This window comes from Macaca thibetana, chromosome 10, assembly GCF_024542745.1.
Source record: "Macaca thibetana thibetana isolate TM-01 chromosome 10, ASM2454274v1, whole genome shotgun sequence".
NCBI classification, from domain to species: Eukaryota; Metazoa; Chordata; class Mammalia; order Primates; family Cercopithecidae; genus Macaca; species Macaca thibetana.
In genome coordinates, this window is record NC_065587.1 from 53,851,230 (window position 1) to 53,864,870 (window position 13,641).

At 44.3% G+C, this 13,641-nt stretch overlaps 1 protein-coding gene and 1 pseudogene across 1 annotated transcript in view; one reads left to right on the forward strand and one right to left on the reverse strand.

Moving 5' to 3' along the window:
• The window catches only part of NCOA5 (nuclear receptor coactivator 5), a 255,054-nt gene that overhangs the window by 208,218 nt on the left and 33,195 nt on the right, over positions 1–13,641 (forward strand). The window lies entirely within an intron of this gene.
• Positions 6,987–7,618, reverse strand: LOC126963862 (60S ribosomal protein L13-like; annotated as a pseudogene).

The following is a 13,641-nucleotide window of genomic DNA, read 5'->3' on the forward strand; positions in this document are numbered from 1 at the left end:
TGGCAAAGACTCAAAGGATTTTTTTTTTTTTTTTTGAGACAGTCTTACTCTGTCACTCAGGCTGGAGTGCAGTGGCAGGATCTCAGCTGACTGCAACCTCCACCTCCTGGGTTCAATCAATTCTCCTGCCTCAGCCTCCTGAGTGGCTGGGATTACAGGCGCGCACCACCATGCTCGGCTGATTTTTGTATTTTTAGTAGAGAAGGGGTTTCACCATGTTGGTCAGGCTGATCTCGAACTTCTGACCTCGTGATCCACCCACCTCAGCCTCCCAAAGTGCTGGGATTACAGGCAAGAGACACCGCACCCGGCTGACTCAAAGGATTTATACGAGAAGCAGGACACTGAAATCATTAAGAGCATAGACTTTGCCACTAACATACTACTCTGTGACCTTGGTAATATGCCGACTCTTCTGACCCTCAATTTTCTCATCTATAAAATGGGAATAAATAATAATACCTACTTCTAAGGGGGTTGGGAGGATTAAATGAAGATACATATAAAGTCCTCAGCACAATGGCTGACTCAAAGAAAGCACTCACCTCTTAATATGCCCTTGAAAGAGCTTTTCACCTAAGTTGTTGGCTACTTTCTTTAAAACAGGATTCTTAAGTTTTCTTTGTGTTGTAGACTCCTCTGGCCATCTGGAGAATCCTACAGATTCTTCTCAGAAAAATCTTTGTAAATGTAAAATAAGATAGAGTTATAAAGAAGACCAGTTATATTGAAATATAGTCATCAAAATATTAAGACAAGTATGTGATATACATGTATGTGCCTCTTTAATAATGGATTAAATAACAAGCTCTAGTGGCAAGCCTAAAACCTCCATAATTTCAAAGTAATGATGTGTGCAAACAATAATTTGAGACATCTGCAGCAGCAACTCTGGTGTAATATCAAATAGAAATATCTGTGCCTTCTATTGGTGACAAGGTAGCAGGCCCTGCTAATACTACTGTAGTTTATTGCCTACATTCACGATCAAAAGAAATGCTTAATTTAAGTTAGAGGTCAACGAAAACAAAGGAGTAAATTTTTCCATCCAAGTTCATGAACCCCAGGTTAAAGTTCATAATATATTTAGCACCCATTTATCCTCAGCTGTGGGTCTAAAGTCATAGATTAGGAGACAATAGGAAACATCTCTTCACATCCCATTATCTGGCCTCTGTTTGGGCAAATGGTAGAAAAGAGAAATGCACCATTCTGTAAGAGCATGTAACAAGATGACAACTACCAGCCAAGCTTATTTAGCACTAAGTGGCAGGCGTTTTTCTAAGTGTTTGACCTACGTTAACTCACCAACATTCACAGCAATGCTTTGAGACGGCTACTGTTACCATCCTTGTTCTACAAAGGAAAAAAACTGAGGCACAGAGAGGTTAGGTACGTCCCCAAGGTCACACAGCTAGTAAATGGTAGAGCCAGGATTTAGAGCCAGGAAGTCTGAATCCATAGTCTGTGCTCCTAGCTACCATGCCATACTCCCTCTCCACGCTGAGTGCAGGGGAGTAAGATTTCAATTACATTTCTCTCTTCTTATTAAGGCACCAGCATTGAATTGGCTCTCCCGCCTTATGCAGTATGACCCTGTATTAATTATATCTGCAAAGACTCATTCTTCAGGAGGAGTAGGAGTTAAAGAGATGAAAGGGAGGAGGGAGCGGGGAGAGGTAGGAAAGGGGCTGGGAAAGTATTTTAAGCAGAGGAAATGGGAGGTACAAAGGCCTTGAGGTGGAAAGAACGTGGTGGATGTAGGATGTGAAAGAATACCGATGGGGTTGCAGGTTGGAAAGCAAGGGGCACAGTGGGGTAAGATAAGTCTGGAAGGCAGAAAGTATCTAGATCTCGCAGGGCCTTGAAGGCAGCTTTATTATTATTCTAAGAACAATGGGGAGGACAATTAAATTTGTTTTATAGAAATATCACTCTAGGGCCGGGCGTGGTGGCTCACGCCTGTAATCCCAGCACTTTGGGAGGCCAAGACGGGCGGATCACGAGGTCAGGAGATCGAGACCATCCTGGCTAACACGGTGAAACCCCGTCTCTACTAAAAAATACAAAAAACTAGCCGGGCGAGGTGGCGGGCGCCTATAGTCCCAGCTACTCGGGAGGCTGAGGCAGGAGAATGGCGTGAACCCGGGAGGCGGAGCTTGCAGTGAGCTGAGATCCGGCCACCGCACTCCAGCCTGGGTGACAGAGCGAGACTCCGTCTCAAAAAAAAAAAAAAAAAAAAAAAAAAAAAAAAAAAAAAAAAAAATATCACTCTAGCTGTAGAAGAGAAAGAATTGAAGAGAAAGAAAAGTGGAAGCGGGGGCCCTGGTTTGGAGGCAGTCAAAGGGGTCCAAGCTAGGGATGATGATGGCTTGGACTACTGGTGGGCAGGGATACATAGAGAAGTGGACAGATTCGAGAAAGATTTGAGAGAAAGGCTCTGGTGCACTGAATGTGGGGGCAACAGATGACTCCACTGTGGCAGACTGCATTTCCCAGTGATGGCCACAACCACATCTCAGAGTGGGACTTTGATATTCTTCCCATTGAGAGATGGAGTTCTACGCTCCCTTCCCTTGAATCTGGCCAGGCTTTTGTGACTCTTGAAACTGTCATAGAAGGCAACACAGCTCCTGCCTGGTTCTCTTAACCACTCCTTCAGAGCCCTGAGCTTCATGTGAGCAGCACAACTGCCCTGAGGCCGCCATGAAGTGAGGAAGCCCTCTCTCCACAAGCCTGTGCAGAGAGACCACGTGGATAGGCCCTAAGACTACATGAAGAAAAATTGCCTAACCAAGCCCCTCTGAAAACCCTGATTTCCAGAAACTATGAATAAGGATAAAATGGTTACTTAACACCACTAAGTTTCGAATTTGGAAAACTTATCCTTCAAATTCTGTCTCTACTGACTTGGCCAGTTATCCACTTCTAACCCTCATAAGGGAGATTTAACATTCTCTATTTGGGTTATTTGTGAGGGACCCTGAAAATTGGTGACACGTGGAAAATAGCTTTTAGGTAGTTTATCTCTGCAGTTTTAATTTGTAAACCAGCCCAGTGATTTGCAAACCTCAGAGAGTTTTTTTAAAAAATAAATAAATAAATATTCTCAAGTTCTACCCTGGACTCAATGAATAAAAAACTTCAGGAAACAGTGAGCCACCAACTCAGCTGACCTGCCTGACTCTGACATTTTCCTTTACCTTTCTGTATGATTATTAGAGTCACATTCTATTTACATACCACAACACTTGTAGGCAAATTGGAAAATGGATCCTTTGAATTTCAGGTGAAGGAGGGCATTAATCAGATGAATCTGGTCATTTGAGTAGCACAAACAAGATTCGCTTACCTACATTAAAGATAATTATCTTTAAATATTTTCACAAGTATACTTTACATGGCTTCTGGAAACAGAATATCTAAATACATTCCATCTAGAGTAACATAATTGAAACAGTACAGAATGCCTCAAAAAGAGACAGCTATATAAACAATTGATATCCCTGAACTTGATCCTTCTGTAGAAAATAATGTATATGGTAAATAAGAAACACAAAAATGGTTGAGCAGTATTATTTGAGGAAAGAGATAATCTAATTACACTTACTTAGGGCATCATGCATCAAAACTGATTTTAGGCTGGGCTTGGTGGCTCACGCTTGTAATCCTAACACTTTGGGAGGCCAAGCCAGGCAGATTGCCTGAGCTCAGGAGTTCGAGACCAGCCTGGGCACGGCAAAACTCCATCTTTACTAAAACAGAAAAAAAAATTAGCTGGGTGTGGTGGTGTGTGCCTGTAGTCCCAGCTACTTGGGAGGCTGAGGCAGGAGAATTGCTTGAACCCGGGAGGCAGAGGTTGCAGTGAGCTGAGATCGTGCCACTGCACTCCAGCCTCGGCAACAGCGAGACTCTGTTTCAAAAAAACAAAGCAAAACAAAACAAATCACAAAAAAAAAAAAAAAAAAAAAAAACCTGATTTTAATTGGATTAAAGTTTTAATTATTAAAAGGGAGAAAGAATCTAATTACACCTACCCATGACATCATGCATCAAAACTGACTTTAATTGGGTTAAAGATTTAATTATCAAAAGGGAAAAAATAAAGTCATGGTAAAATTAGGAAAGGAAAACATGTATTTATTTAGTCTTCTGGAGAGAAGAAAGTCCAAAGTCAAAAATGGATCAGGACTGGGGGGCCTGGGGGAGAATCTCTTTTCTTGCCTTTTCCAGCTTCTAGGAGCCACCTGCTTTCCTTGGCTCGTGGCCCCATCTTCTGTCTTCAAAGCCAGCAGTGTAGCATCTTTCTCTTCTCTGGCCCATGCCTCCTTCCTTCCCTCCCTCCTCTTCTTCTGTCATCACATGTTCTCTGATTCTGAGCCTCCTACTTCCGTCTTATAAGAACTCTTGTGATTACATTGAGTGCACCTAAGTAATCTAGGACTATCTCCCCATCTCAAGATCAATGACATCTGCAAAGTTCTTGTTGCCGTGTAAGGTGACATATTCACAGGTTCCAGAGATCAGGGCATGGACTTCTTCAGGGAGTCATTATTCTGACTACCACAGTTGTACAGAGCTATACTGACATGGTAGGTGTCACCAAGGCTGGGCTTCAAGCCAGGTAACCCTGCCAAAGAAGCTCTCTACTGGCTGGGAGGGACTTTAGGGTAGTCTTTCAACAACTCTCTGAACCACCTCTATCAGCATACAACAGAGCTTGTCAAGTATGTGAAGTTCCATTCTGATTCACTGTGTTTTACAGAATCTTGCTTTGAGAAGGTATTAGTTCTACTGGGCTCACCAGAAATTTGTGATATGGTCTCAACAAAGTCTCCTCCACCCCCACTCCAATGTCCTAGGCGACCAGAATTCAATGATCACTCCATGATCAGTGAAATTTATTCCCTCTGTCAACAGAGTAGCCCATGAAAACCCAAGGGCCTCTGCTTTCTAGGAATGGTCTAACAAATAGCACAAGCAAATCTATAGGAAGACACAAAGTGTGATGTCATCAAGTGAACCTAAAGAAGGTGAGATCTATGAGCTAATGAGCCCACACGATGAGCCAGGCATGATTCTAAGAGTGATATGTGCTACCTCATTTAACTTAGCTTACTTCATCCTGACCTTCTGACTATTCTTACATGCCTTTTACAGATGAAGGAAGTGAGATGCAGGAAGGTTAAAGCCAAAGCTCTCCCAGCTAGGAAGTGGTGGAGAAAGAAGTGAACATAGACCATCCAGATTCCACCATTTATGTTCTGATCCACCAAGACTTCATAAATGGTAAATTCCCTCAATAAACTTGGGCCAAGGAAGCTGGAGGGTGGGATATCTGTTTGCATGGCACACTAGATAAATTCCCTGGGGCAGCACAGGCAGGTCCCAGAAGGTCGTGGAGCCTGTAAAGTGATGCAGAAACCTCTTCTCCCCCACTCTCGGTGCCTGTCTCCTAGCCTCTTTCAGACGGCCCTATTAACCAAGGACTTCCACCAAGACCTGCAAGGACAAATGTGGAATGTCTTGGCTTTTTTCTTTTTGACAGAGTTTCACTCTTGTCGCCCAGGCTGGAGTGCAACGGTGCTATCTCAGGTCACAGCAACCTCTGCCTCCAGGGTTCATGCGATTCTCCTGCCTCAGCTTCCCGAGTAGCTGGGATTACAGGCACATGCCAACACGCCTGGCTAATTTTTCTATTTCTAGTAGAGACAGGGTTTCACCATGTTGGCTAGGCTGGCCTTGAACTCCTGACCTCAGGTGATCCACCCACCTCGGCCTCTCAAAGTGCTAGGATTACAGGCATGAGCCACCGCGCCCGGCCATGTCTTGGCTCTTACTAGGTCGTGTAAGCCCTCTGAGAATTGTATATAAGAGATTTTAATCCCTTTGCCTGGAAAAAAAAAATGCATCTATGCACATAATGCTTCAGGGGGTTCTAGTCAAAAGGGTTTAGAACAAACACTGGCTGAGAAGGACACAACATCACTTCTGCACACTCCTGCCAAAGATGTATAACCTGAATCTAACAATGAATAAACATCAGACAAGCCCCAAAGAGGAACATTCTATAAAATAAATGGCCTGTACTCTTCAAAAATGTCAAGGTCATGAAAGACAAAAAAGACTGAAGAACTGTTGTAGATTAAAGGAGACTCAAGAGACTTGAAAACTAAAGGCAACATGTATCCTAGATTGGATCCTGGACTAGGAAAAAAACACTGGTTTTTTTGCTCTGAAGAACATTACGGGGACCATTTGTGAAATGCATATGAAGTCTGTAGATTAGGCAAGAGTCAGAGAGAGGGGAACAGAAAGAGATGGGTAGAAGGGGAGTTATAGAACAAACTGAAATGTTCATTTGGGGAATCTGTGTGAAGGACATTCAAAAATTCTTTTTTAATTTATTTTATTTTTAGACGGAGTCTCACTCTATTGCCCAGGCTGGAGTGCAATGGTGCAATTTTGGCTCAGTGCAACCTCCGCCTCCCAGCTTCAAGCAATTCTCCTGCCTCAGCCTCACGAGTAGCTGGGATTACAGGCGCACAGCACCACGCCTAGCTAGTCCTTGTATTTTTTTGTTTTTTTTTTTTAGTAGAGAGGGGTTTCACTATGTTGGCCAGGCTGGTCTCAAACTCCTGACCTTCTGATCCGCCCACCTCGGTTTCCCAAAGTGCTGGGATTACAGGCGTGAGCCACTGCACCCGGCCTCCCCTCTCCCTCCCCCCCCCCTCCCCCCTCCCCCTCCCCCTTCCCCTCCCCCTCCCCCCTTCCCCTCCCTCTCCCCCTCCCCTCCCCCTCCCCTCCCCCTCTTTTTCTATCTCGACAGGGTCTCACTCTGTCACCCCTGCTGGAGTACAGTGTGCAATCATGGCTCAGCCCAGCCTCAATCTCCTGGACTCAAGCAATTCTTCTGCCTCAGCCTCCCGAGTAGCCAGGACTACAGGTGCGCACCAGACCTGGGTAATTTTTTTTTCTTTTTTATCTCAAGTCCCCAAGAGGGCTTTATTTTTTCTTTCAACATTCTGTTCTGCAGCTTCCTTGGCTCTTTTTGCCCATATGCCGAAAATCCGGGCATTGGCACGGGCCATGCGGAGACTAGCCAAGGCTTTGACATTCTTCTCCTCCTCAGTGACGACTCGAGCTTTCTCCTTCTTGTAGACATTCTGGGTGGGCATGACCGGTCCTGTCAGTTGAGCGGCCAGTTTCAGTTCTTCAGCAGAACTGTCTCCCTTCTTGGGGGGCCGAGGGCTTCCTGAGGAAGAAAATGAGTTTGGAGAGGTACTCCTTCAGCCGCTGTACATTGGCCTGCAGGGACAGCAGTGGACTTGTTCCACCTCCTCGGATCCACAAAAATGCCAATGATCCGGGCCACCTTCTTGTGAATGCCGGCCACCCTGAGCTCCTTCAGGCTGAAGCCCCGGCCTACGCTTGCCTCCGTGTGGTACCGACTCACGATGGGCTGGCTGGGCCCGGATGCCATGCGGGGCGCCTTGGCTTGCAGGGCCCTGACTCTGCGGATCTTCGGCGCCTGCTGGCTGAACCACGTGGCCATGCGCCGCTGCCAGTCCTTGCGAAAGTAGGGCTTCAAGATCATGCCATTCCGGCTGGGCGCCATGGGTGCCTACCGCCCTCCTGTGCAGGAAAACAGCCAAGCGGAAGCAACACCTGGGTAATTTTGTTTGTTTGTTTTGTAGAGACGGGGGTCTCACTTTGTTGTCCAGTCTGATCTCAAACTCCTGGTCTCAAGTGATCCACCCACCTCGGCCTCCCAAAGTGCTGAAAATACAGGCGTGAGCCACTATGCTGGGCCGATAATTCTTTATCCTATTTTTTGAAACTTTTCTGTAAATCTGAAATTATTTGAAATAATTTAAATCTTTTTAAAAATCATAAAGTCTAGAGCCAGGTGCTTCATTACGGGTGCTTCATTATGGAGTAAATAAAAACTGCACCAAACCTGCATCCTTTCTGAGCTCTGCACACCCTCTCTACCTACAGAAAAAGGTTGACAAGAGTTCTCGTGAAACAAACCGGAGAACAGGATGGCAAAAAGTCCTGAAACTGTGCAGTGCAACCCAGGGACCAAAAGCTCAAGTCACTCATCTCCAGTGGTCTGTGACCCTGAGCATGTCATTTAAGTTCTCAGTGCCTCAGTTGATTCATCTACCAAATTGACATCATGGTAGTATTTACCAAGGAGACTATCTATATGACACTGGGAAAGGCGTTCTTAAACAAGACACTACATAGGAACCATAAAGAGGAACGTTGAAACATTTTAATTAAAATTTAAGACTTTTGAATGACAAGACACTATTAACAAAGTAAAATGACAAACCACAGAGAGAAGACTCAATCCGGACACAAGATCAGTATCCAGAATACGTAAAGAACTCCTATGAACGAATTTTTTAAAACCATAGGTAAACCTAATGGAAAAATGGGCCAGAAATGTGAACAGGCAATTCACAAAGAAAGAAACCTGGATAGCTGTAGGATAAGGTGCTGAATATCGCTCAATTCAAGAAAATTAAAATGAAATCCACAAATATATCATTCACAGCCATCATCGTAGTCAAAAATAAATAAATGAATAAAGTCTGAAAATATCAAAAGTTGGCAAGGAAATTTACAAATGGTACTTACACACTGCTGGCAGGAATATACTTCTTTAAATAATACTTCTTTGGCGAGTAATCTTGCTAAATCTTGTAAAGTTTAAAATGTGATCTACTACAAAGATAGCAATTCCACTCCTAAATGAGTATCCTGGAAAGCTCTGAAATGGGTACCCAAGGAGATATGCACTAGCAGGTTCAACGCAGCACCATTTGTAAAAAGAAGCAGGGCAGGGCGTGGTGGCTCACACCTGTAACCCTAGCACTTTGGGAGGCCAAGGCAGGTGGCTCACTTGAGGTCAGGAGTTCGAGACCAGCCTGGCCAACATGGTGAAACCCCCATCTCCATTAAAAATAGAAAAATTAGCTTGGCGTGGTGGCAGGCGCCTGTAATCCCAGCTACTCAAGAGGCTGAGGCGGGAGAATCACTTAAATCCAGGAGGCACAGATTGCAGTGACCTGAGATCGCGCCACTGTATTCCAGCCTGGGCAACAGAGCGAAACTCCGTCTCAAAAACAACAACAATAACAAAAATCAAAACAAAACAAAAACCTAACTTTCTTAGTACAGATACATAAACTGTGGCTGATTCATACAACACAATACTAGACAACAAATAAAATAAATACAATAGAGCAGTAGTTCTCAAACTTCAGGGTATATCGAAATCATCAGAAGGGCTTGGTAAAGGACATATGACTGGGTCCTACCCCTAGAGTTTCTGATTCATTCAGTGGAAATTTGCATTTCTAACAAATTATCAGATGTTGCTGATGCTGCTGGTCCAGGGACTATGCTTTAAGAACCAGTAAACTAGTTACATGTTTCAACACACTTAAATCTTAAAAACCTAGTACAGTTTTAAAAAAAAGTCATAAGAGGATATATAAACTGTGCCTAAACACTATTAAACAACACTATACAGTTTATGGATATATCTTTTATGATAAAAGTACAAAATATAGGCTGGGCACTCTATAACTGGGCTCATGCCTGTAATTCCAGTGCTTTGGGAAGTCAAGGTGAGAGGATCCCTTGTGGCCAGGAGTTTGAGGCCAGCCTGGGTAACATAGCAAGACCCTGTCTCTACAAAAAAACAATTTTTAAAATTAGCCAGACATGGTGGTGTGTACCTGTAGTCCTAGCTACTTGGGCGGCTAGGGAGGCTGCCGCAGTAAGCAAGAGCACCACTGAACTCCCGCCTGAGCAACAGAGTGAGACTCTGTTAAAAATAAAATTAAATTAAAAGTACAAAATATACATGGGAATGTATTTCAGGGGAGTGATTACCTGGAGGGAGATGAGGGTGATAGAAGGGTCTTAGCTGCTTTTTGTTTGTTTGTTTGAGACAGAGTTTTTCTGTTGTTGCCCAGGCTGGAGTGCAATGGTGCAATCTCGGCTCACTGCAACCTCCACCTCCCAGGTTCAAGCAATTCTCCTACCTCAGCCTCCTGAGTAGCTGGGATTACAGGCAGACGCCACCATGCCAGGCTAATTTTTGTATTTTTAGTAGAGATAGGGTTTCACCATTTTGGCCAGGCTGGTCTCGCACTCCTGATCTCAGGTGATCCACCTGCCTTGGCCTCCCAAAGTGCTGGGATTACAGGTGTGGGCCACTGCGTCCAGCCAGCTTTTATATTACTTCATTTCTAAAGCACGTTAGCAAAAGCGTTTACATTTGTTTAATCACAGTGGTGAGTAGAAAGGTATGTATGTGATGTATGTTTGAAATGTTAAGGAATGTTTAAAGTTTAAATCATTTAGCATTCATCACACAGGGTTTCTGTGTAAATGAGGTAATGTGAAAGTTCTGGGTAAAGATGGCAAGATGAAGTTGGGTCACAGAATCTCTGTCCCTGTATATGTAACCAGAAAAATAATAATTAAAAACTTAAATTAAGAGATACCAGACCAGGTACAGTGGCTCACAACTGTAATCCCAACATGTTGGGAGGCCAAGGAAGCAGGCTTACTTGAGCCCAGGAGTGTGAGACCAGCCTAGGCAACATGATGAAACCACATCTCTACAAAAAATACAAAAATTAGCCAGGCCTAGTGGTGTGTGCCTGTGGTCCCAGCTGCTCAGGAGGCTGAGATGGGAGAATCACCTGCGCTCAGGAGGTTGAGGCTGCAGTGAGCCCTGATCATGTCATTGCACTCCAGCCTGGGTGACAGAGGGAGACCCTGTCTCAAAAATTAAAAAAAAGAAAAGAAACAAGCACCTCAACCTCTAAGTGTTTTTCAGTCTTTTTCTTTACCTGAATCTGTTAGAAACTAAGATCGCTTCTAATGAAGAAACATCTATTTAAAATTCAATGATTCTTTCAGTGTATAGTTGCCAGATAAAAATACAGGACATCCAGTTAAATTTTAATTTTAGAAAATCAATAAATAATTTTTTAGTATAAATATGTCCAAAATATTGCATGGGGCATACTTTTTTAAAAACGTAATTTTTGTTTATTTATTTATTTTGAGACAGGTTCTCACTCTGTCACTCAGGCTGCAGTGCAGTTGCGCGATCATGGCTCACTGCAGCCCCAACCTCCCAGGCTCAAACAATCCTCCCACCTCAGCCTTCTGAGTAGCTGGGACTACAGGTGCATGCCACCACATCCGGCTAGTTTTTTTTATGTTTTGTAGAGCCAGGGGTCCCTCTGTGTTGCTCAGGCTGGCCTCAAACTCCTGGGCTTAACCAGTTCTCCTGCCTTGGCCTCCCAAAGTGCTGGAATTATATGAATAAGGCACCATATCTGGCCCAAAATGTTTAGTTTATTTTACTTGTATTTATTAAATCTGACAACTCTACCTCAGTGTCACTCAGGGATCTTTATAAACATTAGCCATAGTGCACAGGATGTAAAGTGTTTTCCTTTCATACAAATGAAAGATGTAACAGGAAAATGTGGTTGTAATTGAAAAAATATAGGACTTTGAATGAAGACTTGGGTTCTGAGTTCTAGTTTCCACTTGACTTCTTAGTAAATGTATGGCTTTAGATAAGTCACTTAACCTAAACATCAGGTTCCTCACACTCTATAAGATGATTGGAGGCTGGGCACGGTGGGCTGACACCTGTAATCCCAGCACTTTGGGAGGCCGCGGTGGGCGGATTACAAGGTCAGGAGATGGAGACCATCCTAGCTAACATGGTGAAACCCCATCTCTACTAAAAATACAAAAAATTAGCCTGGCGTGGTGGTGGGCGCTTGTAGTCCCAGCTACTCAGGAGGCCGAGGCAGGAGAATGGCGTGAACCCGGAAGGCGGAGTGTGCAGTGAGCCAAGATCATGCCACTGCACTCCAGCCTGGGCGACAGAGCAAGACTCTGTCTCAAAAAAATAAAAAAATAAGATGTTTGGGCTTGTTTGTTTTTGAGCATCAACTATATTCCAGGAACTTCACATGCATGATTTCACTTAATCCTCACAATTACCTCATGAGGAAAGTGTTAGTATCACTATTCTCAAGACAGGTACCCGTGGCTTGGTTGAAGCTCTGTGAAAGCACGGACTATCACTTTCTTGTTAACTGCTGTGTCCTTTGTGTCTAGCATGATAAACCTAGGAGGTACTCAATACATATCAAATGTACGAAAGAAGACCCAAACTCACATAGCTATATTAAGGGACAGAGCTATGATTTGAACCCAAATCATTTTGATTTCAAAATCTTCATCTTTTTTCTTCTAATGAAATTTTTATTGACGTATACTTTACATACAGTAAAATGCACAATTTTGGCCGGGCGCGGTGGCTCAAGTCTGTAATCCCAGCACTTTGGGAGGCCGAGACGGGCGGATCACAAGGTCAGGAGATCGAGACCAGCCTGGCTAAATACGGTGAAACCCCGTCTCTACTAAAAAATACAAAAAACTAGCCGGGTGAGGTGGCGGGCGCCTGTAGTCCCAGCTACTCCGGAGGCTGAGGCAGGAGAATGGCGTAGACCCGGGAGGCGGAGCTTGCAGTGAGCTGAGATGCGGCCACTGCACTCCAGCCTGGGAGACAGAGCGAGACTCCGTCTCAAAAAAAAAAAAAAAAAAAGCACAATTTTAAACACATGACTCTATAAACATTTACCTGTGTGTATATTTCACATAACCACTATGGGATCAAAATATAGAACATTTCCATCTCCCTGAAATTTCCTTCAAGCTCCTCCCCAATCTATGCCCCCAGAGTTAACCTCTATTCTGACTTCTGTCACCAAAGCAGCCACTCTTTTTTTTTTTTTTTTTTTTTTTTTTTGAGACGGAATCTCGCTCTGTCGCCCAGGCTGGAGTGCAGTGACCGCATCTCGGCTCACTGCAAGCTCCGCCTCCCGGGTTTACGCCATTCTCCTGCCTCAGCCTCCCGAGTAGCTGGGACTACAGGCGCCCGCCACCTCGCCCGGCTAGTTTTTTGTATTTTTTTAATAGAGACGGGGTTTCACCGTGTTAGCCAGGATGGTCTCGATCTCCTGACCTCGTGATCCGCCCGTCTCGGCCTCCCAAAGTGCTGGGATTACAGGCTTGAGCCACCGCGCCCGGCCGCAGCCACTCTTAAGTACAGGTTTCTCCTCTCTTGGGTCGTGTCAGATGATATGCAAAGTATTCCTGAAAGTGTTTTTGCAAACTCAGGCTGCATCTGAGTGCTGCTGGTGTTTAGAATAGGTCTTTATGCCAGCCTGTTCATCACCAATACAAAAGTGAGATTTGGCGGGGTAGCTCACGCCTGTAATCCTACCACTTTGGGAAGCCGAGAGGGAGGATGACTTGAACCCAGGAGTTTGAGACGAGCCTGGGCAACATGATGAAACCCTGTACAAAAATTATCCAAAAAAGCCCGGCATGGTGGCACATGCCTGTAGTCCCAACTACTCAGGAGACAGAGGTGGGAGGATCACTTGAGCCTGGAAGGTCAAGGCTTGATTGCCTTGACAGAGTGAGACTGTCTCTATTAATTAATTAATTAATTTTTTAAAATCAAAAATAAAATTTTAAGAGGCTATATTATGCCTTGCATTTGTCAAAATGGACGGG